General features: G+C 42.6%; 2 pseudogenes; both read right to left on the bottom strand.

Annotated features, from left to right (window-relative positions):
• Positions 1–352: 352 nt before the first annotated feature.
• LOC120581779 (uncharacterized) lies at positions 353–471 on the bottom strand (annotated as a pseudogene).
• Positions 472–25,323: 24,852 nt separating this feature from the next.
• LOC120581787 (uncharacterized) lies at positions 25,324–25,439 on the bottom strand (annotated as a pseudogene).
• Positions 25,440–26,074: the final 635 nt, after the last annotated feature.

Genomic DNA, 26,074 nt, shown 5'->3' with positions numbered 1-26,074 from the left:
CATTTTAAAAGTGTCGGTGAACTGATAAGTTAGTAAGAAATATTCAGAAGCCAACTCTAAAAGAAAGCAAAAATACAGACCAAAATTGGGTCACTGAGATAGGTTGATTTTCTTCTTGAGAGCATTCGATTAACAGGATAACCTTAAACTTTGATTCTCAAGGCTCCATAGGAAGGGGAGACGAAGCTCAAGATGTTTGCAAGGATGGGGTCTAACAGGAGACTCTCTGCTGCTCCGCTAAAGCAGTGGCTCTTTCTTTCTCTCTTTTTTTTTTTTAAGCGAGGCAACCCTTGGTTGACCTCACAGATTGCAGGGACCTTGTCAGCTTACAATCCCTTATTTTTATTTTTTATGCCTACAGCACCTGGTCTTCTTAGGTGGTCTCCCATCCAAGTACTAACCAGACCTGACCCTGCTTAGCTTCCGAGATCAGACAGAATCGGGCTTGTTCAGGGTGGCATGGCCCTATATGCAATAGCTCTTTCTTAACTTGGGGTGATTCTACCTGCCAGGGCATATGGGGCAATGTGTGGAGACATTTTTGATTGTGATGGCTGAAGACGTGTTACTGACATCTACTGGGTAAAGGCCAGGGATGCTGCTACCCATCCTACAATGCACAGGACCACTTCCCACAACGAAGGATTATCTGGTCCAAGGTGTCAGTAGTGATGACGCTGAGAAACCCTGCTCCACAGAGTTACATTGCCAGTGTAAGAGTGACCTAGAAACTAGACCACTTTCCTTCCAGTCCCCCAGAGGCAAGCAGAAGTGTGTTTTCCAGCACAGTGCTGGGAGTGGTGTGCCTCCACGAGAATTCACGAGCACGAGCTGCTAACATACAGGTTGGCACCACGAATTCATTCAGACTGAGGCTACTTAATCTCAGGCTATTTTAAAGTAGTTCCAGGCCAGTTGTCCTCCCAAGTACTTGGCAGAAGGAAATCACCTCTCCTTTTTGGGCAAATCTACCTTCAATCTGGGTCTCACGCATATAAACTTCCTAGAAATATACACACACAATAAAAGCCGCAAGAAAAGAATGAGTCAAGAGTGAAGGCCAGCAGAGAGGACAATCAGATCCTCACATACTTCCATCGTTGAAACGAACACACAGGGAATATACAAAATAAGGCTAGTGAATGTTTAAAGAAATAAAGTAAGCGAATGAAAATATGATTAAAGAAGAAGAGCGTATAAGTAATGATTGAACAGATTTGAAAAATAGATCAATGAAACTTTAAAAATGAAAAGCAGAATGATTAATATTTAAAAAGTCGACGGAAAGCAATTAGACACAGCTGATGGGAGTGAGCAAACTAAAAGTAGGTCTAAACACTTCCCACAGTGAAGCACACAGAGATTAAGATACGGAAAGAAGACAGCGATGAAGAGATGTGGGGGATGGACCGAGCAGGTCCAACATGTGGGTAATCAGAGCTTCCGAAGCGGCAGTGAGAGAAAATGGTGCAGAGGCGATATTCGAAGGTGTAACGGCCAGTCATTTCCCACAACTCATGAAAGATGCCCGTCTACAGACTGAGAAAGCCCAGTGCATCCCAAGCAAGGTGCATAAATAAAATCAATCCTACACATAGACTTGTCACAGGGAAACAGAAGAACACCAAGAACAGAGATCGTGTTTAGAAAACTCCAGAGGGCATTATATCACCTTCAAAAGAATGACAATTAGACTGACTGCTGACTTCCCGATAGGAACAACAGAAGCCCAAACGAGATAGAATGACGTCACCGCATCCTATGAGAAAGTAACTGTCGACCTAGTGTCATGTACCCAGTAAAATGTCTTTCAAAAAAACTGAGAGACTTTGCTATCAGTGGAATTCTAAGTAAAGGAAATTCTAAAACATGGACTTTGGGCAGAAGGAATGCGACCCAGATGGAAGGATTGAGATGCAAGAACTGTGTGCAGCTGAACAGACACGCACCGAATAAAATATTAGCAGTTCCTGAGCGGAAAGAAAATATGTCAGAACTCATATAAAATAGCACTAATGTCTGGAGGTGGCGATAAGAATTAAAGTGTTCTAAGGTCTTGTTTTGTTTGAGAGGAGAGTGAAGATAGTCATTAGTTATACATTTTAGTAAATTAAGTGTGCATGTTAAAATCTCTAGGGTAACCATTTAAATAATGAAAATGAGACGCACGGTTTCTAAACTAATAGAGGGAGAAGGGAAGAACTCGTGCACAAAAAGTTTAAAAACTAAACAAAATATCTATTGTTTAGGGACGTAAGCATGTGATAAAATCATAAAGAAAAATAAGAATAATAAACACAGAAGTTGGGATCACGGTAACCTGGCAGGGAGTGGCAGGAGCCATGAGATGCGGGAGGGACATGCAGGGCACTGACTTCAAAGGTAAGTGAAAAAAATTGTTCTTAAACTGGGTGGTGGGTACATGATGACTGAATTGTCATCATTTACATCTAAATGTAATTCCTAATCTTTTGTATCTGATCAACATTTGATTACAAAAACAACAGATTATCGAAAGAAAAGGAAAAAATATTCCCATCAAACATTTTCTGTCTTCTGTAACACTGATGACCCTCTCAGGAGCCAGAGGGACTTATGTAAATGGCTCAGTTCCCTCTCCTTCTGAGCCCTGCTGGAGGACTCGAGGCCTTTGGGGCAGAAAGCCAAGAGTGTGAGCACAGCGGGGAGAGGTGGAATTTAGCTTTGAGGAAACAAGATAGAGAAAGGGAGACTTGAGATAGTAAAAGGGGTTGGAAAAAGAGGGGCAACTGCAGTGAGTGTAATGGCCTCAACAGCAGTAAGGGGACCGAGGTGCATGGGCACACGGATGGGACAGGGACAGCTGTGGCAGTGATCAGGGCTTGTCTGACCATGGAGGTGGAGAATGAGGGGCATCGCAAACGTAAGCATCCTACACATGGCGAGGGTTAAAAGGTCAACAGTGACCGCTGAAGTTACCACGAGGAAAGCTTAGCTTTTCTCCCAGGGCAGAGATGTAAAGAGAATCTAGGTGCATCATCCACAAGGGACATAAATAGATAAATATATGGAAAAATACTATCTAGGATAGGCTAAGATATGGCAAACAGAATGAAAAAAAGAAGCAGGTGACAGCATGAAAACCAAACGAAGGAAAAATCAAAGGACGAGGCATGGAATGAGTTGTGAAGGTAAAGAATAAACATTGTTGGTTGCTCTTCCAGATCCTGTTCCCTCAACGTCGTTCTGATTTTCTCCTGAGGAATTTGTCATTTTCCTGTTATTAGCCATGTGCCTTAAAGGTGGTAATGACCCACTTTCCGCTTTGGGATGGGCACCCAAATAATATAGATACCCCAAAAGACAGCTTAGAAAGGGGGAGAGGAACCAGGGTCTTGGCGGCATCATCTGGAGCTGCTGGAGCAAGCCTTACCTGAAGCAAGCCTTACAAGAACCAGTACCTTCCACTTACTGTTTAAACAGGTTTCAGTTGGGCTTTCTACCACTTGCGATGGAAAGAATTTTTGCTGTTATAAAGCGTATAGTACATAACTAAGGTAAAAATCGTCATAATCTTTATCAACTAAATGAAATCTATCATTGAAATATATGAAGAAAAAAACTCAAGAAGTGCAGAAGAAAACCCGTGGAAACAAAATCGTCACGGAAGACTTCAAAATGCCTTCAGGGACCAAATAGGAAACGAAAGTGAACATGTGAAAACCTGAATCACATAATTAACAAAGTGGGTCTATAGATATGTTAACTTTGCACAGTATATACGCGTTCAAGAACCAGTGGCACATTTCCACATTTCCACAACTAAACCATGACAGGAATGTGAAGTGTTCCCTACAGGAGAAAAAGTACCACAACCGCTGCCAAATATCTTAGGAGCTAGTAACAAAAGTACACAGGAAACAAAGCCCCGGACCTCCAAACCAAACAAAAACCCTTCTTGCTAACACTTTTTTTTTTTTTAATTAAAAAGGAAATAAAACTTGTAACCATAGATAGAATATCTAGAAGATAACTAAAATAAAAACACGGCTGTAAAACCATTGAGATACAGCGGAAGTTGGACTCTAAGGGCAGTTCCTATTAAGCGCTTTATTAAATAAAAAAGAAAAAAACACATAACTCGAGTATCCAAGTAACAAAAGGAATTTGTACTTTCTGCCCAATTTTGCTGTGAATATGAAACTGCTCTAAAAAATAGTCTGTTATTAAGAATTCATAAATCTTAAGAAAATAGAATTAAAAAACTGAGACACGGAATTAAGTCTTAATAAATTAGAAAGTGGTATCCCTCATAAATATGAGATAATTCTTTGAAAGGGGAAGAATCCATGCAGTGTGCTAATCTCCTAACGAGCCCAAATATACAAAACTGGGATTCACACAGGGATATTAAGCACAGATATTGATCAAATCTGAAAGATTCTAAGATAATACTGTGCTTCATTTTATGCTAGTCAACTTAAATGTAAGAATGAAATAAGTGATTTCCAAGGCAAATGCCCGAGACTATAATCAATGGAAAGGTAACCAGAAAATTTAAACGCTGACCGACGAAACGGCTGAGGAAGTTGTTCAGGAGACTCTGCCCGGTGAAGTTTCCACACCCAGAGGGAGTCACGGGCAGTTTCTTTAAACCTTCACGGAACAGATAATTCCTGTGCTTCCTTAGCTCCTTCAGAGCACAGAGAAATAAGGAAAGCCTCGAAAAATCTTGTTAGAAAGCCAGAAATGGTAAAAGAGGGCATGCCACAAACCGACCAGCTTACCGACGAACAAAACATCAGCCGATCTCACTCAAGACTGAGGTTAAAATCGGAACCCTCTATTAAAATAGTCTATGTGGGATATTAAAGGAATTGTGACCAAGAGGAGTTTTTAGTAGAGAAGTAAAGATGGCGTAATATTAAGAAATCTATTAATATATTCCGCCGTGTGTTATCAACAGATACGAAAAATTTATTTACTAAGTTTCAATATCTTCTCCTTACTTTTAAAAATCCCGTGATAAAATAGAAATCAATGAATATTACCTAGATAGAATTTTATGTGTGTGTATGGTATGCGTGTGTATTTTATCACATAAAACAATAGCCGTTATCCTGCTTAATAATAAAACAGTAGCAGTAATGCCCGTTAAAGTCAATAAAAGACAAGAGTGTTGGTTATTGCTATTATTGCAGTTTGAGAATTATCAGCAAATTCCCATGCAGCACAGTTCCAGCATTTTACAGTCCGATCAACTCAATACGAAAGCACCTGTTAACCTACACTCTTGTCTATACCACGTATTTCTACCCTCTTAAATCTTTGCCAACTGGATAAAGAAAATAACATTTTATAGTAGGGTTAATTTTTATTTCCTTAAGTGTTAGTGTGCTGAATTGTTGTGTGTTTAAAAGCCATTTGTACTTTTGCGAATAACCTATTTAAATCCTTTGCTTGTTTTTCTGTTTGATATTCTTTGATTAGCTGTATTTGTAAATTAACAATAACTCATATATCACACAAATATTTTTCTCAGTTTGTCTTTAGTCTTGATGCTGTCTTTTGACATAAAGAAATTGAAATGTTTTTTATATAATAAAATATTCAATCTTATCTCTAAATTTTTCTGGCCTTGGTGTTTATTTTGATAAAAGCTCTATTTCAAGAGCATAAAAATATTCCCCACTGTTTTATCCTAACAATTTTATAGTTATAGTTACAATTTTGCGTTGAGCTCTCTGGTTCACCTGTAATTTATTTTGGTGTAGGGACTGAGGTTGGGATACAAATAGCTATCAAGTTTTCCCATATCCATTTACTAAGTAATCCATCTTCTACTCGCTGATTTTGGGTGTCCTCCTTAAATTCTATTTTCTTTTGTAACCTCAGATTTGCTTGAGTACACCGTATTCTGTTTCACTTGTCTGATTATTGCTGTGCCAGTACATACCGTTTTAGAAACCAGCATTATAGGTACTAATATTTGCCAGGTCAAGTGCTCCATTATTCTTCTCTTTCATATTTTTTCTTGTTATTCACACAAGTTCGTTCTTCTACATGACCTCTAGAATTACTTTGTCAAGTTCTAAAAAAAAGTCCTCTTGGCATTTTGATTGAGACTGTCGAATTCTAGTTCGATTTAGAAAGAAATACTGAGTATTTCTACCTAAGAATAAAATTTGTTTCTCTATCTTAAAAATCATTTTTATGTCCCTCAGTGGAGTTTTATAATTATTTTTCTTGTTTTAACCCCATTTAAAAAATTTTTATTATTAGTTTCAAATATACAGTACAGTGGTTAGACTTTTATATATTGTATAAAATGATCCCCCTAATTGCTCTCTTTCTCCTCTGGCTCTCCACCTAGCCATTACATTAGAGCTAACTGCATCCCCTATGCCACGCTCCCCATCCCTGTGACCATCTATCAACGACTAATTTGTACTTTTTAACCCTTCACCCCATTCTTCAAGCCTCCTAGTCCCCCTCCCCTCTGGCCGTCACTAGATTGTCCTCTGTATTTGTGAGTCTGTTTTTGATTAGTTTGTTATTTTTGTTCCTTAGATTCCACATGAAAGTGAGATCATATGGTATCTATCTTTCTCTGTCTGACTTCTTTTACTCATAATAACTTAGGTCCATCCATGTTGTTGCGAATGGTATGATTTCATTTTTTTAATGGCTGAGTGATATTCCATATTGTATATATGAACCATAACTTCTTTATCCAATAGTCTGTTGATGGGCATTTAGGTTGCTTCCATGTCTTGGCTATTGTAAATTATGCTGCCATGAACATAGGGGTGCAAAGATGTTTATGAATTATTGTTTTGGTTTTCTTTGGATAAATACCCAGAAGTACAATTGCTGGGTCCAAAGGTAGATCCATTTTTAATTATTTGAGGCGCCTCCAGGCTGTTTTCCATAGTTGCTGTACCGATTTGCAATCCCACCGACAATGTATGAGGGTTCCCTTTTCTCCACATCCACACCAACATTTGTTGTTCTTTTTTATCGATGACAGCCATTCTGACAGGTGTGAGGTGATATCTCATTGTGGTTTTAATTTGCATTTCTCTGATGATTAGTGACTTTGAGCATCTTTTCATATGCCTTTCGGCCATCTGTATTTCCTCTTTGGAGAAATATCTGTTCAGGTCTTCTGTCCATTTTTTAATTAGATTGTTTTTTTTTTCTTGTTGAATTGTATGAGTTCTTTATATATTTTGGATATTAACTTCTGTATCATAAGCAAATATCTTCTCCCTTTCAGTCGGCTGTCTTTTTGTTTTGTTGATGGTTTCCTTTGCTGTTTATGGAGTTTTATAATTTTATTCATGTGCACGCTTCACTAACTTTATTCTTAGGTGTGTTATATTTTTGGTACTATTGTGAATTTTCCATTATATTTCCTTAAATCACATTTTGAAACTGGTTATTGATTATATATTAAAAGCTATCTGTATATTAATTTTAATTGGTAACCTACATGGTAATATAAAAACATAGTATTATGAAAAATAACTATTTTCTAAAAATTTGATAGTGAATAGAATGGCATAGTGTTACACTGTTGCAAATCTCTTTCCTGTTTGGGATAATGTAAGAAAGCTCGATTCTTTTATCTGCTTCCACATTCGATCAATTGTATCATCACATATCATGCAGCCTCTGGAAAACTATACTATATGTTAGTAAAAAAAAAATGCCAGTGAAAAAAATCAAATGACCTCTTTATGGAAGAATATTCTCAGGGACCTCCAGGAGTTCCCCAAACACACTTTGAGAGCCACTATTATTAACATTATTTACATAAGCTATATAATGTAATTTAAAAAAGAATTCTGCTGTTTACTGAATGCCTACTTCGTGCTGGAGCCTCTGTTCAAGGCTTCAGAACAACCGTGCAGGGTAGGCACTATTATCTCCTGCTTCCTCTTCCTCCCTGCACTTTAGAGATAAGCAAACTGAGACCGGGTGGGGAGACTCAACCGTTTCCTCAAAGTCACACTTTAGTAGAGAATGATACTAAAATTCAAACCAATGGCCATCTAACTTCAAAGATCAAACTCTTTCCCATCATCCCTGTCTCTCCACATCTTTCATTAAAAACGGTTTCATTAGAAACACTATATAAAGGTGAATTAAATGACAGCAATTTCTTTGGTCTTCTCCCCAATTGCTCTGTTAAATGCAACATGCTATTATGGTTCTTCGTATGACCAGGACCTAAACTGACCTAAGCACTTGCTTGGCCACTATCTATGCAGGACACCCCAAGCTCCTCCATGTGCTGGGGTGCCATTAATCCTGATGAATGGCTCAGAACATGCTTTTAACATATTGCATCACACACTTTGGCATAAGGACGATTATTCTGTAATAAATGAAAAGCTCACATCCTCTCATGAAGAATAGGCAGCAATGGTAGATCAATTTCTTAAAAAGATTTCCTCTTTATTACTGTCAAGGGGTTAGATCTAGGATAGTGTAGCACACAGATAATAAAGGTGAAATACAGGATACTTTGCAGATAACTGCTATCCACTTTCTTTTTCCTGACAGTTACAGAGAGAAAGGAAAACCACAGATATCTGATTAGACCCAGAGACATCCTTTCACTATGTGTCTTAAGAGATAGGGACAAGTGAGAGAGCAGAGTAGAAAGAGACGGAGAAAAAAAAATTAAAAGGATAAAGAAAAAAAATTGAACAGTCCTGTATTATATGGGTGGTTTCTGATTACTGCGAATCTGTGAACAATACTTGAGATTTATCTATTCTCTCTGGGGATTCCTTGCTGGGCTAAAGTTGACATCTGGAGCTATGTATAGCTTCTGTGAAAGGATCCCTTGGCAAATTAATTCCACGGCTTTGTCTTCATTCATAATGCATCTCTACAAACAGCCATTGGAATTTAGACCAGGAAGCAACAAAACACTCCTGGACAAAATCGAAACATTTGCCTATTCTGAAGTCATCCCCCAACCCTTTCTCTTTAACCCCAGATGAATCTTTTCCCACTGAAATGGCTCTTGCTTTTATGATTGTCAACAGGGAAGAGTGAAACCAAAGACGCTACAGCACGATTTCTCCAAAGACTTCTTTATGCTACCATCGCCCGTATAAAAACAGGAAAAAAATCATCATAAAATTTTTTAAGAGAAAGGAGAAAGGAAAAAAACAACTCTTCTGTGCTCCCTGCCCACACTGGCCTAGCCATGAGCACACAGTAAATGTCCTTTATGAGTGACCACTAGTAATTGTGGGCAGATTCAACTTTTTGACAGAATTATTTCAAGGTCGAAACTTAAGGCTCCTGTAAGCACAGTTCCAAATCACGAAGTGCTCCAAAGGACCCTCACCCCAGACATCCTTCGCTATCGTGCTCACTGAGACAGAAGTAAGTCATGAGAGAATGTAGAAGGTGGGGTTCAAGTTGATGACACAACCAAATTTGTGGTCCGTCGGAAGATCTGGGAATTACCTAGATTCACTTTAAGTTCAGGTAAGAATACGTTATTATCTGTAAATGATCAGTATACTGTTTGAAAGATTGCAAAGAGTATAGATTACAAAGAAATTATGAAACAGAGCATGAAAATAAATATATTTCATCATCTTAATACTACGATTTGTAGCATTTTAATTTTTCCCTTCTGATATTTTTTCTCTGGTGTGTATATGTGTGTATACACTCTCTTTTTAAAAAAGAACGTGGTCACATTCATGACCCAGCAATCCTTCTTCTGTGTATCTGCCCCCCAAATTTGAAAATATTTATCAGTAAAGATATATGTACCCCAATGTTCACTGAAGCATTATTCACAGTGGCCAAGACATGGAAACAATCAAAGCGTCCTTTGATGATTGACTAAAGAAGATGTGACACCTATATACAATGGAATATTACTCCGCCATAAGATGGCATACTGCCATTTGCGTCAACAGGGATGGGTCTTGAGGTTATCGTGCTCAGCGAAATAAATCAGACAGAAAAAGTTGAGAACCATATGATTTCATTCATAAGTGGGATATAAAACTGAAAGCAAGAAACAAGATAAACAAACAGACAAAAACTCATAGACACAGACAACAGTTTAGAGGGTACCAGAGGGAAAGGAGGGGTAGAAAAGGGTAAAGGGGGTCAAATACATGGTGACGGAAGATTTGACTTTGGGCGATGAATGCACAATGGAATATACAGATGATGTATTATAGAATTGTAACCTATATAATTAACCAATGTCACCCCAATAAATTTAATAAAAATAATAAAAATTTACAGATACTCATATTCATATTGTGATACAATTTATATCTTGGTTTTTTAAATTTAGTACTACATCATAAGCATTTACGAAGTTCCTACACGAGCTTAGTAATCTACTTAGTGGATGTACCATAGTTGATTATTCTCTGATGACTATTCTCTTATGACTGTAGGCTCTGTTGTGTCTAAATGTGTGTGTGTGTGTGTGTGTGTGTGTGTATGGACTATCGTCATGCATGCTGCTTTCCCTTTGTTTCTCTCTCTTGCCTTTTTTAAATCTTTGTTTTCTTTTATTCCCAATGCTCACTTCCCCTATTTCTTACTTTCCTCACTGAGCACTAACATTAAGCCACACCGCTTCTGGCTGCAGGACACACCCATGGCAACCTGCACACACCACGTAAACCATCCGCCCTCCCAGTGCTGGGGTTCCGGATTGCCTCCAAGTCTCCACCACTACCAATGACCCTGTCCTTGTACTTGTCCCTTTTGAAAACATACTTGTACGTACATGTTCATTTCGGATCCCTTTGAGAATTTCTTGGGAAGGTATATCCATGGTGAGATTCTGGATCATAGGGCTTATCATACTTGGCTAAGAACAGCCAAGATTGTTCAAGATTAGCTGAGTAACTTTTTACATTCTCATCAGCAGTGCACGAAAATTTCGTATCTTCACGTCTCTTCCAACACTTAGAGTCATCTCACTTTCCAATTTGTTCCAGTGTCATAGATGTAAAGTAATATCTCTAATTGTCACTCTCTGATTAATACTTATTTGAATGACTTTTAATTTGCTTGGTAGTTTTTGGGGATTCCTCTTCTATAAATTGCCTTTTCATATCGTCCCCCCATTTTTCTATTGAGGCTGTCTTCTTTCTATTTGCAAGACTTTCTTGAATATTCCACGTATCCCCTGTTGGTTCTGAAACTGCCAATAACTTCTCCTCTCATCTTTCTTTAATCTTTGTCTATAGTGTCTTTCATGGACCAGAAAGCCTTTACTTTTGATGTAATTAGATTCATCCATTTTATGCTTTATGATTTGTGCTATGGAAGCTTCATTTAGAAAGTCATTCTCTTCTCCTAGATTGTAAATACACTGGCCCCTACATCTTCTTTTATGAACTTTATAATTTCATATTTCACAATTAGGTTTTAATTCATCTGGAGTTCACTTCGGAATCCACATTCAAAGAGGTAGGAAACTGATTTTTTTTTCTTTCATATATAGTGAGCACGTTTTCCTAACCCTATTTCTTTGTAGTAGGTTCAAATGAATATTAAACCTCCTTTTTTATGGTTAATTTAGGTAATCATGGATTTTCGCCCCTCTTGCACATCAGAGTAAGTGTATTGAGCTCCTAAAAAATGCCAGAGGGAAGTCTGACTGGGATTACTCTGAATTTATACAGTAATTTGGGAGTGGGTAACATCGTTATAATATTAAATCATCCTGTGCAAGAGCGTGACAGTCACTCCATTTATGCAATTCACGAACTATATACTTTATTGGAGCTTTAACGTTTTCTCCATAAAACCCCTGTGTATTCTTTGTTAATTCCTTAGATACATTATGGTTTAGTTTTGTTTTGTTTTTTGCTGTTGCAAATTGTATCTTATTTTTTAAATAATATTTTCTAGTTGGTTATTGCCGGTGTCTCATCTAGCAACCTTGCTGAACTCTTTTATTAGTCCTTTAATCTAATATTTTTCTAAATGTACTGAAGTGATTATATAATTTTTTTCTTTATTTGATCTGATATGGTGACTACATTGATTTCTGAATAGTATATCAACCTTGCATTCTTGAAACGAACCCTTGGTTAGTTTATTAACTATTGGCTCATTATTTGAATACTGCTGGATTTGATTTATTAGTATTTTGTCAAGAATTTTGCATCTAGATTTGTGAGGTATCCTATATTTTCTTTTCTTATAAATGTTTTTGCCTGGTTTTGATACCAGTGCAATTCCAGCCTCATACAATGAGTGGGGAACTATTACTTCTTTCTCTGTTTTCTTTGTGTAAAATTGGGACTATTACTTTCTTGAAAGGCTCAAAGACACCAGTTAAGTCACCTAAACCTACAGTTGTGTTTGTAGACTGACTTTTGATTACAAATTTAATTTTAAAAGTAAATATAGAGCTGTGTAGATTTTCTATTTTTTCTTGTTATAGTTTTCATAATTTTTGTCTTTCAAAGGTTTGTCTATTTTATCTAAATTTTCAAAATTATTGGTTTAAAGTGTTCATATTTCCTTATCTTTTTGATATCTGTAGGATCTGTAATTATCTTCTCTCTTCCATTCCTGATACTGATAGGATGTTTCCTCTCTTTTTAATTGATCAATACATCTAGAATTTTTATCATTTTACCATTTTATTGATATTTTCAAAGAACTAGCTTTTGGCTTCATTATTTTTTTTTTCTACTATTTGTAGAAAAACCATTTTATTCATAATTTCTATTTGCTTTGTGTTTAATTTCTCTTTCATTTTCTGTACTCTTGAAAGGGAAATGTAGATCATTAAGATTAGAATATTATTCTCTTCTAAAACAAGCATTTAAAGTTACACATTTTCCTCTGACCACTGCTTTAACTTCAACCTTGAATTTTAATATGTTACATTTCCGTTATCACTTAGTTTGAAATATTTTCTAATTTCTCCTGTGATTATTTTTGTCTCATGAATCAAATTGTTTTAATTTAAAACTACTTAAAAATCTTAAAGATATCATTTATATTGATTTCTAATATAATTCTATAATGGTAAGAGAACATCCTATGTGTAACTTCAAATGTAGCATGATTCGTTTTGATGACTGTCCCTTGTCCACTTGTATTTTGACGTTGTTAAAATTTGTCATACGTATTCATTAAGTTAAGTTTGTTAATAATGCTGTTCTCTATTTGTCTGACTTTTTGTCTGCTAGGGCATCGAGTACTGAGAGTGGATAGTTAAAATCATTAACTATACTTTTTTTTCTTCTCCCTACAGTACTTCATTTTTTAAATGAGTTCTTATGCTCTGCGATGGTTGCAAATGCGTTGAGGATTGTCATGTCTTCCTAGTTAGTGGACCGTTTTATCACGAAAAGTCTCTTTTATCTCTTGTAGTACTCCTTGTCTTTAATTCTATGTCTGATATTAATAGAGCCATAGCAGTTTTCCTATAATGTATAATATATAGTTAAGATTTTGGTATATCTTTTTCTATTCTTTTACTTTTAACCTTGTGGTCCCTTTGTAGCCTTTATGCATAAAGCGAAACTCTTGTAAAGAGCCAATAGTTAGATCTGGCTGCTGCTGTTTTTAAGCCCAGTGCAATTAGGCTGAGATGGGTCAACTCAGAATAGAGGATGCATTACACCAAGATGGGTCCGGGCAAATGGTAGGAAAGTGGGAATTGTTTTAGTCAACAAGAAGGTATCTGGTTAATTTGGAAGGAAGAATCTTTTAAATCCAATTATCCAGGTGGCTTACATTTACCAAGCTATTTTTTGTTTGTTTCATTTTTTTCCCCAAGTGATCAGCAGAGAGTATTCTCTTCCTAAACTATTTCTTAACCTTCAGTATTATCATTTCTTGACAGTCCTGATCTAAGAATATATTACAAGATGGAGGACGGCACTTCATTTCAGCCTCTTGGTGGGGGGTGGGGGAGAAGAACAAGAAAAAAAAATAAAATCGGAAATTTACACTGGTCCCTCTTTAGAACTCTGTCCATCACTGAAGATGTACACACTAGATAATTAAGTACTCTCGTGGTAATCAAGGCATTCGGATACTGGGACGGAAAGAAGAGATTTCATTATTTCCCAATAACCTCTAGTCTTCAGGCTGTGTGTCCCTCACATCGGTATCTTCATCTCTGTGGGGCCAGTGCACATTCAGTTGGTTATACGTCTAGCGATTCCGAAGAGGCTGCAGTTTCACACAAATACAGCCACACAAATAACCCGTACTTTGTTATTATAACAAATTCTCCTCCACGAGGCATAAAGTACTTGGAAAATCGCAAACTCCTGTTTTAACCACGATGATTTCAAGAGTTTTAATGAATTTTTTTTTAAAGGAAAAAAAAATCCCCCTAATGACAGGTTTGTTTGTTTGTTTGTTTTTAAATCTCTGACTGCTCTTAAGGTAAACAATTGCCACGAATTACTAATAACAATTATGCGACTCATCTCCTAGTCTCAGCAACTCAGCAGTGGTATGTAAGCTACGATTTGCATTAAAAAAGTCATCTCATGGTACAAATCCTGAGACCACACTAACTGCTAACTTTTATACAAGAGAAACGGTTTGTTATAGACACAATGCTTACTATCCTATAGGTAACCCAAATCACAGTTAAGGCTTATCGCAGAATTCTTACATATCTAACATTTTAATTTAACTTCAAAATCAGTTTCTCAGCTCTCGACCTAGCACGGTAGTAATGTTTTTAAAATCTGCAGTTGTAACAGTGCAGACTGACCTTTTTGAAGGAGTTTGCTAAATGATTAGAGGAACGCAAGTGTTAAACTCAGCCTTTCAGAAGCATATTGAATCATGAATCGAAGTGCTGTTTACAAAACTACCTGAATTGTGTTAAAGTTTTCTACATGAAATACTTTCTTTGCCGTGCTGTCTTTGAAATCTGAGTGAGGAAGTTTCGGTTGCTTTTCTGGTCTTCTAAGTATGTATTTGCATGCCTCTGACTCTTGTTCACTCTGCTCTGTGCATGTGGACAATGAAAGGCCGTATTAACGTGGCACTTGGTAGGACAATGGCTGAGGTCTCGATTGAGGCTGCAAAACTAGATCATCAATCTCGATGGAGAAAGATGTCATTCCAAGATGTCCTTAAGCTGAGAGATCTCCCATGTTGGCCTTGTGTGTGTGTGTCTGTCAGATGCTGAGGTGCAAAGCCATTCTCCTGAGACTCGGGGGTCCCAGCATAGGCCGCTTTCTGGAAAGAAGGCTTTCACAGGAAGCTGGCCCAAGGACTGCTTTTTTCCTGGTTATGTTGCCAAAAGAATGTCTGGCAAAAGTGAAAGCAGCATTATTTTCACTGTACCAAGTGGAAACCCCAGAAAGCGGCACCATCTACAACCCTAATCTCTTTGATGGCTTAGGCTGCAACATGCGGGTAGGAGATCGATTTAGATATGTTTTAGTTTAGGAGCGAACCACGCTTTATTTCTACTCTGTAAAATTTCACCTTTTGTTACTAGATACGAATGCAAATCAGAGGTCAGAGCTGAAAATTTGGGCTTAGAATGAGTTCCCCATCGGTCCTAAGTAATGCCTGCCTCCCAAACATTTAAGCATTTTGCAATCACATGTACAAAATGTGCAGCATAAATTTTTAAAGCTCACCTTCTATGAAAATGATTACAACATTATACCAAATAACTACAATTTACGGGTCTCTGGGAAAACAGAGGGAATCAAATTATTCGTGAAGTCAGAGTTCACCTGGTTATCAATCTTCTGGAAAAATAAATTGTAGAGAAAAAAACAAGTAAAAAAAAATTAAAGAGACTGACAAACCAGTCATCTATATTCTGAAGAAAGGCTGAATCTATTTGGCTTTTCATTAATGAATGTTGGCTATAACAGTTGTAGTTTATATAAGCTTTCAACAAATACTGTTTTGTTGGTTAATTTAGGTCTTAAAATGTTAGCGCAGAGAGGGGTCACTGTGAGGGAGGAACTTCTTATAGAATGGCTTTGACAAATAGTTAACCAGATGGCCCTCGAACCTTCTATGGGGCCAACACTCCTCTCCTTCACGAGGCGGCCTGTGTGACCACCGCTGGCAGAAAAGCCGTCTGCTTCTGGAGGGAAACTCTGTCTCTGGGACGTGTTCTCTCTCATGCGACCATATCCTCTTCAATGACAGAGAGCAGCTTTTAATGGGTGACCTTCCACACTGAAAGAGTTCATGGGATGACCCTCCAACCTTGGGAGAGGGGATTCCGGCGCCTTCAAACCCCCTTCTCCAGGCTAAAGAGTGTTTCACATCCTTTCTCCTTAGAAAGCATGAAGTCAGCAAAAATGGTTCTTAACCTCATCTGCATCGTGGTTCCCTTGGAGAATCAGGTGCACCTGCAGGACACAGAGGGGCTGCACGCGCCCTTACAGACAGCACAGTCTCAGAAGTTATAGGACTGCTGGTCATCACGGGAGCATCAGAGGCAGAAGACCAGCACTGGGCACGGAGACCTAAGAGGGAAGGGTCACCTGAGGGGGCACTGGGCACAGCGAGCCATGTGGACATTTGTTTTTATTTTGATCCTTTTCTGTGAAGTAGTTGACACCAGGGTGTTCGTTTGAAAAACCCAGTGCAGACGAATTCTGGTTACCGAAGGGCTTTGGATGTGCTGAGGGTTTCATTACGAAGGCATGTGTGGCTGGGTGTCCATTTTCCTGGAAAGCACTGGCATGGCCAACAGCTCACATTAACCTGGCAGGAGACTCCAGCGGTGGGAGCTCACTCCTTCCTGTAACCACCTTCCTGTCGCACGGTCAGCATCCTCAGAAGAGCTGACACCGATCTCTCAGCAAGTTAGCACCCTACACTTTGGAATTAACTGTAATGGTGCCGGAGAATCACCATTATCAGTGACGGAGCAATTTTCTTCTCATTTTAGAGAGGGGAAACCAAGACTCTGAGAAGATAAATGACTTGCCCAGGGTCCCAGGGTGGTATGGCCAGGGCCCAGCCGGCAGACTCCCCATTACCCCATATAGAGCCAGCTCCCACTTAGCCAGTGAGCTGAACAATAATCTCATTGAAATGAAAGACGAGAAGAAGAGTCACATCTCAGCCTCCTCAAAGCTCACCTGTCTAAGGCAGTGTCTTCACACACAGGTGGGTTTAAGCCCAAGGAGCGAATCCTGCACTGCTGGTCCCAGAGGAACCAGGGGTAATGGGAGGGGCAGAGCGGCCTTTGCAGGGGAAAGTGACCCAGAAAAGGAGGCCATGCTGCCCCCTGGGGGCAGGGAGTTTGCTTGACTCTCAGCCTTGGCCTTGCCTGGGGTTTGGTTCAGGGTCTGAGAATGTAAACTCCCGCCTCGGGATGGTTTGAGCCCTTAGATGGGGGGGCTAGGTAACGTCTAATGAAAACAGGTTTCTTAAGACACCACATCTCGCCCCTGGCCCCACCCGAGAAGTGTGAGGACTCTCACCAGCTCCGGAGGACACTGCACAGGGAAAATCAAAGAGAGGTGCATTAGGCTGGAGACCAGCACTGTGTCGCTAAATCTCTGCTTTTGGGCGTCTGATGCCGGCGTCTGTCTGAATCCAGCAATGCCCGCTCCGAATCTATGCTCTCGCTTCCCTTTCTGACCTTGAAAAGGCTGGAAACTTCTTCCCTTGCTGCCGTTCTGAACTACAGCAGTGAAATCCATTCATGGCACGGCGGGGGTGCTGGTTATCCAAAATCTGCGCTGGAAAGCTCTGTGGAAAATCAAATTCCCTCCCTATCTGAGACGGACGAGAGAGGCCTCTTAGGCTGGCAGAGAGTGGAAGTAAGTGCCCCGTGAGCTTTCTTCTGGGATCTCCAAACAGCTGGGGGCCACAGGCAGGACAAGCAGTGCTGGTCAGGACGCACTGCAGAGACTCTGAGGGAAATCTCCAAAACAATTTTGAAAAAGAACGAAGTTGGAGAATGCGCACCGCCTGATTCCAAGACTTATTGAGAAGCTACAGTCATCAAGCCGCCTGTGTGATTTTGCCGTAAAGATAGAGACCAATGGGACGGAACGGAGTCCAGAAATCAGCTCACACATATGTTCGATTCCTTTTCAACAAATGCGTTTTAATGGGGACAAGGCAATTTAATGGGAAAAGGATAGTGGTCCTGGAGCAATCGGATCTCCATATTTAAAAAAAATTTAACGCCGACCCTTACCTCACACCGTACACAAGAAATAACATGAAAGTCGTGAACCGTGCAAATGTGAGAGCTAAGGTTATAAATCTTCTAGGTCCTTTGCATTTCCGTGTGGACGTTAGAGTCCGTTTTCCCGTTCAGCTGGCCTTTTGCATGGCGATCGGTCTAGGCACTTTGGGTTGACCTGGGCGCCTAGGAAAGTGGTGAGTGCAGCCCTGCGCTGCGCCAAACGCTGGGCAGGGGAAGAGGCCGTTTATCCCTGTTCGTTTCGCTCCTTCCCTGCTCCCCTGACTCCTAACTTGTTTAATTATGCAAGGACCGCTTCTGGCAATCAAACTTCTGTGACAGAATCGCCTGTCTCAAGCACGTCTTCATGCTCGAATCTCCTTTTCTCATCTGGATGCCAGGAATGGGGGTTGGCAATACAGACGAGGCCCGTGGAAAGCTTATTTTAATGGGCCAGAAGACTCGCTGGCATGTTTTGAGAGAATTGTGCTATAGTCGTGCGGAACTGGATTAATGTCTGTTGTCCAAATAAGACCCGAATGGTATCTCCGTCTGCAATGTGTAACTGCGGTGTCACCCAGTTACATCTCTGCCGTGTTAGGTAGCACTGCTGTCCTTACTGCTTTATTTTTCCCTCTGAAATATAGGAAAAGGACTTTATTTGACTGGGTCCAAGAGAGCCTGGTTTCATAGCCCAGAACAAACACGGAATCCAAGCCCGCCGGCCATACGGGACGCAGGGCTGAGTCGAGGATCTGGACGTGAGGTGCCCAGAGCACAACGCTGAATAGCCAGTGGACGTCCCTGAGAGTGACCACCACCTGAGACGTCGCCCTGGGTGCCTCACTGTCCTGACCCCGCCCCGGCCCGCAGGACGGCCGGCTGGGGATGTCCCCAAACCTGCAGTGTACCTTAGTCGTCAAGGACTCTCCTCTCCATCCTCGTGCGTCTCCTGTATCCCCCCGTTTCACAGGTAAGAACACTTCGGCTTAGACAGAGGCCAAGGCACGCGGCTCAGGTCTTGCAGCCAATGAGAGTCAAAACCAGGACTTGAACCCAGGCGGTTTCCTGTGGCAGCCCGACCATTAGCAGAGAAAACATTTTCTTTTTCTTAACTGGACTCACGTCGGATGTCCAGCGGAACCGTTTCGGCTCTTTTTATTTGAAATGATTCCACATTTAAGCGTGAAGAGAAGGCGCAGCTCAGCATGGACGTCTTCTCCCTCCCAAAGCACGTGGCACTGGCGACAGGACGGCTCCTGCCCCCACACGGTCCCGCGGCCAGACCCGCCACCGGCCCCGCCACTGGCCCCGCCACCGGCCCCGCCACCGGCCCCGCCGCAGCGCCCTCCCGAGTCTCGCGGAGCGAACGAGGCTGTGCTCGCGACAGTCACACCCGCCGGTCATCCGTGCTGGACGCGAACAGTGAAAGTCTCATTATGTACTCAGAGTCCACACAGCCGTCTCCATGGAAACTCTGTTTTCATGTCATATCTTTAATGAATAGGTAATGAAAGCGATGCCGCCTTTACAACTTCATTACTAGATTTCTTTTTAAAAAAAGCGCGCGCGCGCACACACACACACACACACACACTCACACGCACACACGAGCCGTGGATCTGAATTATGGTTGCCATCATGCTTTAGAACATGGCGAACGTCGCAGAGGAATTATCGAGACCGTCATTTTAGACCGAATGGAAGGAAGACAAAAAAGAAATTGCCGCAACCCTTCCCCCCGTGCCGGCCGCCTGGAGCGTGAGCCCCGCTCTTTATCTTGCTATGATGTGAATAATCTTGGCACAAAATAACTCCGCGCGCTCAGAAGCGAGAATATTTGGGAGCAGGAAAGGGACATTTAAAATAAACTTGTTTCTTTCAGGCGACTCCCAGATGACCTGCTTCTTTTTTGTCAGAGGACATGTTAAAAATGGTTGTCTTCTTCGAGACTTTCTTATCACGAGAAGGTTGATGAGATAGGGGTCTACTCTGCTGTTAAAAGATTGCTTTCATGGAACAGAAAAGATCGTCTGATCATGACATCGAATCACTGAGGGGAATTAATTCTTGTGGTGTCACTGCAAGTACCTTACGAAGGACTTCTGCAGGAATTATAAGCAACGAGCTAGGTAGCTCCATCCTGAGGGTCTGATCCAAGCCGGTCGGGAAGGGAAGAGAAAGAGGCTGTGATGCCATCTCCACATACGCACCTGCCCCCACCTTCTGGAATGCTCCCCTGCAGACGAATGACTGGTGCTTCCCTGCCACGGCCCACACCCCTCCTCACCCCATGCCACGGATGGAATGTGCAGACGGGGTAAAAATTCTCAGGGGCGTTTTCAGCACAGAAAACTATTTAAAACCTCACTCCTGTTCCATCAGTCTGTCCTGTTCTCCCGTCCTCCCCCAGGTCGCCTGTCCGATCGCTTAGGAAGCGGCGCGGGGTTCCCTGCAGAGCTGTTACATGCCCTGAGCAGTGACACCCTGCTCGTTCACGGGGCAGCGGACCCTCACTCATCGGACCTCACCATTGGGGATTGTGACAATCTCGGTGACAACTGGGCTGAAGCTCACCTTTGTCCAGTCCTGGATGGGGTGTGCTAAGAAGATACACAGGGAGAGAAGGCTGTCGGAGAACGCAGCAGATGACTTTCAAGTGCCCTTGGGGAAAAAATGACCATTTGTCTATGAAACATAACTTACCTGTTCATTACAGTTCTTTCCCTAAGAGCTTTGGACAGGTGATTTTTTTTTTTTTTCAGTGTAACTGTCAGTACTTGAAAAATAGTAACGCTCCACTTCTTTAATAATACACTGCTGATGAGAGGCATCACGCTACGATGAAGAAAAATACCGTCTGGACTCCCTTAGCAGCTTGCTGTGTGGCCTTGGGGAATTCACTTGTTCAGGCCCTGGTTTCCTTACCTAGACATTGAAGAGGTCAAGATGATCCCTAAGCATTTTCAGCTTTAAGACTTTATGAATTTGTGCGCCTTCCACCAAACCCTGGCCTGCCTCTCACCCCTAACACACACACACACAATTAGGCTGAAGCACAGAGTTGCCTACACGATGGACTAACCCTACACCGCCATTGGAAGCACCCTCAGGGGTCTGACTTGACCCGAGCGCCTGCCTGCTGTCTCCGTCCACGGCGTCACAGCAGTGCTCATGCGCACGGCCCTTGGTCAAACCACAGCTTCGGCCTCCCTGGGGAACAGTGGCCTGTGTCTCTGAGGTGCCCTCGATGTACACTTGTGGGGGCTACGTTGTCGGAACCGTAGGTGAGCCCACGTTGAACGTGCCCTCCACACCCAGGGGCGATCCTTCCAGCCACTTCTGTGTGATGCGGTGGCAGAGGCGTAGTGAGCATCAGCTGTGGGCAGGGGGCGGGGCAGGTCTGGGGGAAGGGACAGGGCTCCAGGCTTGTAGTCAGCCCTTCCGCATTTGGGGTCCAGTTGTGTGATCCTGGGCAAGTCACTCTGACCTTCTGCCGTCTGCAAGTGGGGATGCTAGTACCTGCCTTTGAACATCTCTCTGGGTGGGTGTGAGGACCACCCAAGGTGACAGGAGCGAAAATGACTTATAAACTACAACGCGCAAGACAAAACTGTTACAGAAAATCCATTGCAGAAGAACATAGCAGGCTCCCCAGCTCTGCCAGCCTCACTGCTGACCCCCCGCGGACCCCTCAGCACACACCACACTCAAGGCGGGCCACGGTCCTGGGCGGCCCTCTTCCTCAGCAACCTTCTCCTTACCGATCAGTCCTTTCTTTCCTGATTTGTACCCAAAGCCCCTTCCACAGTGTTGAGCAGAAAGGACTCCCCGATTATAACCCTGCATACACGTTTGGGTCATTTGACAATGAACAGTTATAGGATCCACCAATTACAAAGTGTTTTAACTCTACAGATGAGTCATCTTCTCAAGGACAAAAGATGCTTTCGGTCAACATTTTTATTTCTGAAGTCCTATCCTAAGGATACAATCGGAAATACACAAAAAGTTTATACATAAAGATGGTCACTGAAGAGTTATTTATACTAGTGAGAACTTTTAATTAACGTAAATGTACAAAACAGATAAGGGGGGTTGGGCTGGGAACGGGTGGACAGTGACGACTCACAAGGGAACAGACAGCAAAGGGGACGTCAGACGCCGTTAAAGCTGCGTAGAAAGCAGGATGAGAGGGAGGCACGGGGCCGTCAGGGAGAGCCTCCCTGTGGACGTGACATTTATGCTGAGGTCAGAACTGTAAGATGGACACACCCACGAAAGCGATCGGCGGGAGGAGCGCTCCGGGCAAGAGCCGGTGCGAAGGCCCTGAGGTGGGAAGTGGAGACAGAGGGCAGTGTGGCTCAAGTACAGTGGGCCTTGGGGACAGTGTGAGAGAAGGTGGGACAGGAAAGCAGGGCCAGATTCTGAGGCCTGGGAAAGAAGGAGAGTCGACCCCGAGGCTGAGATGACGACGGAGGGAAGCCCAGGTGGGTGCGAGGTGCGGGAACCCTGGAGAGGGATGGGGGACCCAGCCGTGTGCCATGCAGTGGGGGTTCAGGAGGGCGGAAACAGAGAGGAGCTGGTTTCCACAGTACAGAGGTTAATGGGTACACCAGGAAGAGGCACGTATCTCCCTGATGCCAAAGCAGAAGACCTGCCGGAATAGGCCGAGGAGATACATAGAGAGACTGTAGTCAATTCTCCCAAGGAATTCTGATGAGATGGGAGTGGAGCAGACAGGGGTGACAGCTAGAGGGGCTGTGGGACCCCGGGGGGCCTTTGCCAGCCTGTTGGTGCTGTTGCAAGCAGAGAGAGGAAGCTGAAGGTTCAGGAGAGAGAAGGACAAGCAAGTCCCTGAGCAGGTGCTCAGAAAGGGTCAGGATGCGCCAGGATGCAGACCGCCCGGGGGCAGGGGCCGCTGGGCTGGCGGCTTCGGGCGCAGGAAGATGAAAGTGGTCCTTTCACTGCCTCTGTTTCCCCAGTGTGTGTGTGTGCGTGTGTGCGTGTGTGTGTGCGTGTGTGTGTGGCTGCAGTAGGGAGAAGACGTGATGAGAGGTTGGGACACGTTGGGCGCCCATTGAGATTCACGGCTGTGAATTTTAAAGTCTCTTCTAACTCCCGCCCACAAGTGCGAGCGTGAGCTTTTCTCTGGCAGCCACCAGCTGCTCAGGCGGGCACGGGGATGGGGGTGATCACATATGTACAGCCCAACCAAAAAGATGGCAAGGAGGTACCCAAAAATGGGAGTCTGTCAGGGGCGAGACCATGACCACGTTTGTTTTTTTTCTCTTTTTTATTTTATGTATCTTCTAAGTTTTTCATATGGAGCTTTAATCATAGTGGAAAAATAATTATAGATTTTTAAAAGAAAAAATTTGGAAGCAAAGGTAAACACAGTCAGAACTCCCTAACCGTCAGATATTTTTATCTGCCAGGGCTTCTCAGTGACGCTCCAGCAAAATATTCAAATCGGCTGGAGAGTATTTCCAATCGGCTTTTTTTAAAATTAATTTTTTATTTTCGGTAATTTGAGATTTAAAGAAAAGTCGCAAAGATAGCACAGAGTTTCTGTAAACCCTTTACCCAGATTCCATAAATTGACAACATCTTACATAAACATGTGACATTTGTTAAAATTAAGAAATTATCGCTGCATTATATAAACCACGTCACAGACGGTAATTTTCTCTTCCAGGGTCTAATCTGGGATACCATGTCGCTTTTAGCCAATTAGCTCAAAAGATTCCTTGGCCAATGTGCCAAAATGGTTAAAGTCATCTACCTCACAGGGTCCCTGTGAGCGTTAACTGAAATAATCTGTGGGAAAAAGCTTTGTAAAGAGAAAAGTGCTACACTGTACTGGACGATGATGATGATGATGATGATGATGATGATGATGACACAAACGTCACATGGGGAAAACGGTAGTAGAGGTGCACACTTGTCTACCACCTCGCACTTCTGTAAGCACCTGACGGTCTCATCTGCCGAGCCAAAGCTACCACGCACTGTCTACTAGACATCCAGGCGCCGTGACGAGCACGTATGTTAGTTTCCTGTGGCTGCTGCCATAAAGTGTCACAAACCGGGTAGCTTAGAACAACGGATATTTATTGTCTCACAGTCCCGGAGGCTGGAGTCCAAAATGAAGGGGTCGGCAGGGCTGGGTCCTTCTCGGAGGCTCTGACGGAGAATCTGGGCTGTGCCCTCTCCTGGCTTCTGGGGGTTGCCGGCACCCCTTGGCATTACTTGGACTGTAGAAGCATCATCACTCCAATCATTGCCTCTGCCGTCACAGGTGTCCTCTCCCTCTCTCTCTCTCTCTACTTCTCTCTCCCTCCCTCCCTCTCCTAAATCTCCCACTCCTTATAAGGACACTAGGCATTGGACCAGGGCCCGCCTTACTTCAGTACGGCCTGGTCTTAATCGCATCAGCACAGAACTTGTTCCAAACACGGTGGCATTCATAGGTTCTGGGTGAGCCTGAACTTTGTGGGGACGCTAGTCAACCCAGTATAAAGCTCTCATTCATTAACTCAATTCATATGGCTTATTAACTTCACGAGGCGGATACCTTTATTAATCCCAATTTACAGAGGGAAACATCGAGGCTTGGAAAGGTGGGTAACTTGGCCAAAGGCTGAGAGCTTTAAGCGGCTGGTCTCACAAGCCCCACGCTCTTCACCGCTGTCCCAGTGTTCCTCCAACTGGGCTTCAAGGTCGCGTTCTCAGGATGCCTCTGAGTCTCGACAATAGTTTAAAAAGTCTGTCCCTTTATTCCGACAATCCTCTTCTAAAAATCCGTGTCGGCACACGATGGAGCCTTGCCATGTCATCAAATAATGCCCCAGAGCCCGCCCTTGGAATCGTGGCTAGGGTTGAGTTGGGGTCAGGGCCAACTGTGAGCAGACACAGGACTGCATATGTAGAGTGTCTCACCAGGTGGATCCCAAATGACGTCATGGCACGCCTGCGTCCCTGGAGCAGAACTGAGAAGAGCTCTGGAGACGGAGGAAGATGAGGGTGATGTCATCACGAGAAGCCGAGACCCTCAGATCTCCCCAGACTCAGCACGGGGGCAGCCAGAGGAGAGTCACAGGCGAGAAGCCATTTAATTCTGGCTCAAAAACATCCTCGTCTCTTTATTTATTTATTATTATTGTTTATGCCTACGGCACCTGGTCTTCCTAGGTGGTCTCCCATCCAAGTACTAACCAGGCCCAACTCTGTTTAGCTTCCGAGATCAGACATCGGGCTTGATCAGGGTGGCATGGCTGTAGACCATGGACCGTGGCTCCACTGGGGCGCGAACCCAGGACCTTCTGCGTGTAAAGCAGGCGTGCTAACCGCTACGCTATGGAACCACGTCCCATCCTCTGTCTCTTTAGGTCCAAGCTTTTAATTGAACTCATAGGTTTTATGGTTTTGCTTGTATTTGAGCTTTAAATTTATTTTGGTGTTTATAGGTGTATAAAAGCTATTAAACATAGGGAAATTAAACCTAATTTATGTTTGTACATATTTGAGTAATGTTAGAATACGAAGAATTAAGGTCAACCCAAGGAATTCATGAGATTTTGCTCCAGTGGGAGAAAAACCACCCTCCGCTCTCTGGCCGCCCGGCCTCACTCCTGCCAACGCTGTGGTGGTGGGAATATGCTCACACTCTGCCTCCGCGGGGAGAAAGCCTGGTCTTGGGGAAGGCAGGTAACTGCGCAAGTGGTATCATATGGGTGGTTTATGAAGACAACTGGGAGGATCCCCCAGTCGGTCAGAACCCCGAGCTCTAAGGGGTAGAAAACTCTATTCAAACTGGCTGAAAACTTAAAGGGTATTTACTGGCACATGTTGCTAAACAGATCAAGGGAAGAGCTGATGTTAGGCCGGTTTTGTCCGGGTGTCCAGATATGTGAACAG

This window comes from Pteropus medius, unplaced genomic scaffold, assembly GCF_902729225.1.
Source record: "Pteropus medius unplaced genomic scaffold, Ma_sr-lr_union100, whole genome shotgun sequence".
Lineage (NCBI taxonomy): Eukaryota > Metazoa > Chordata > Mammalia > Chiroptera > Pteropodidae > Pteropus > Pteropus medius.
This window is presented reverse-complemented; position numbering and strand designations above follow the sequence as displayed.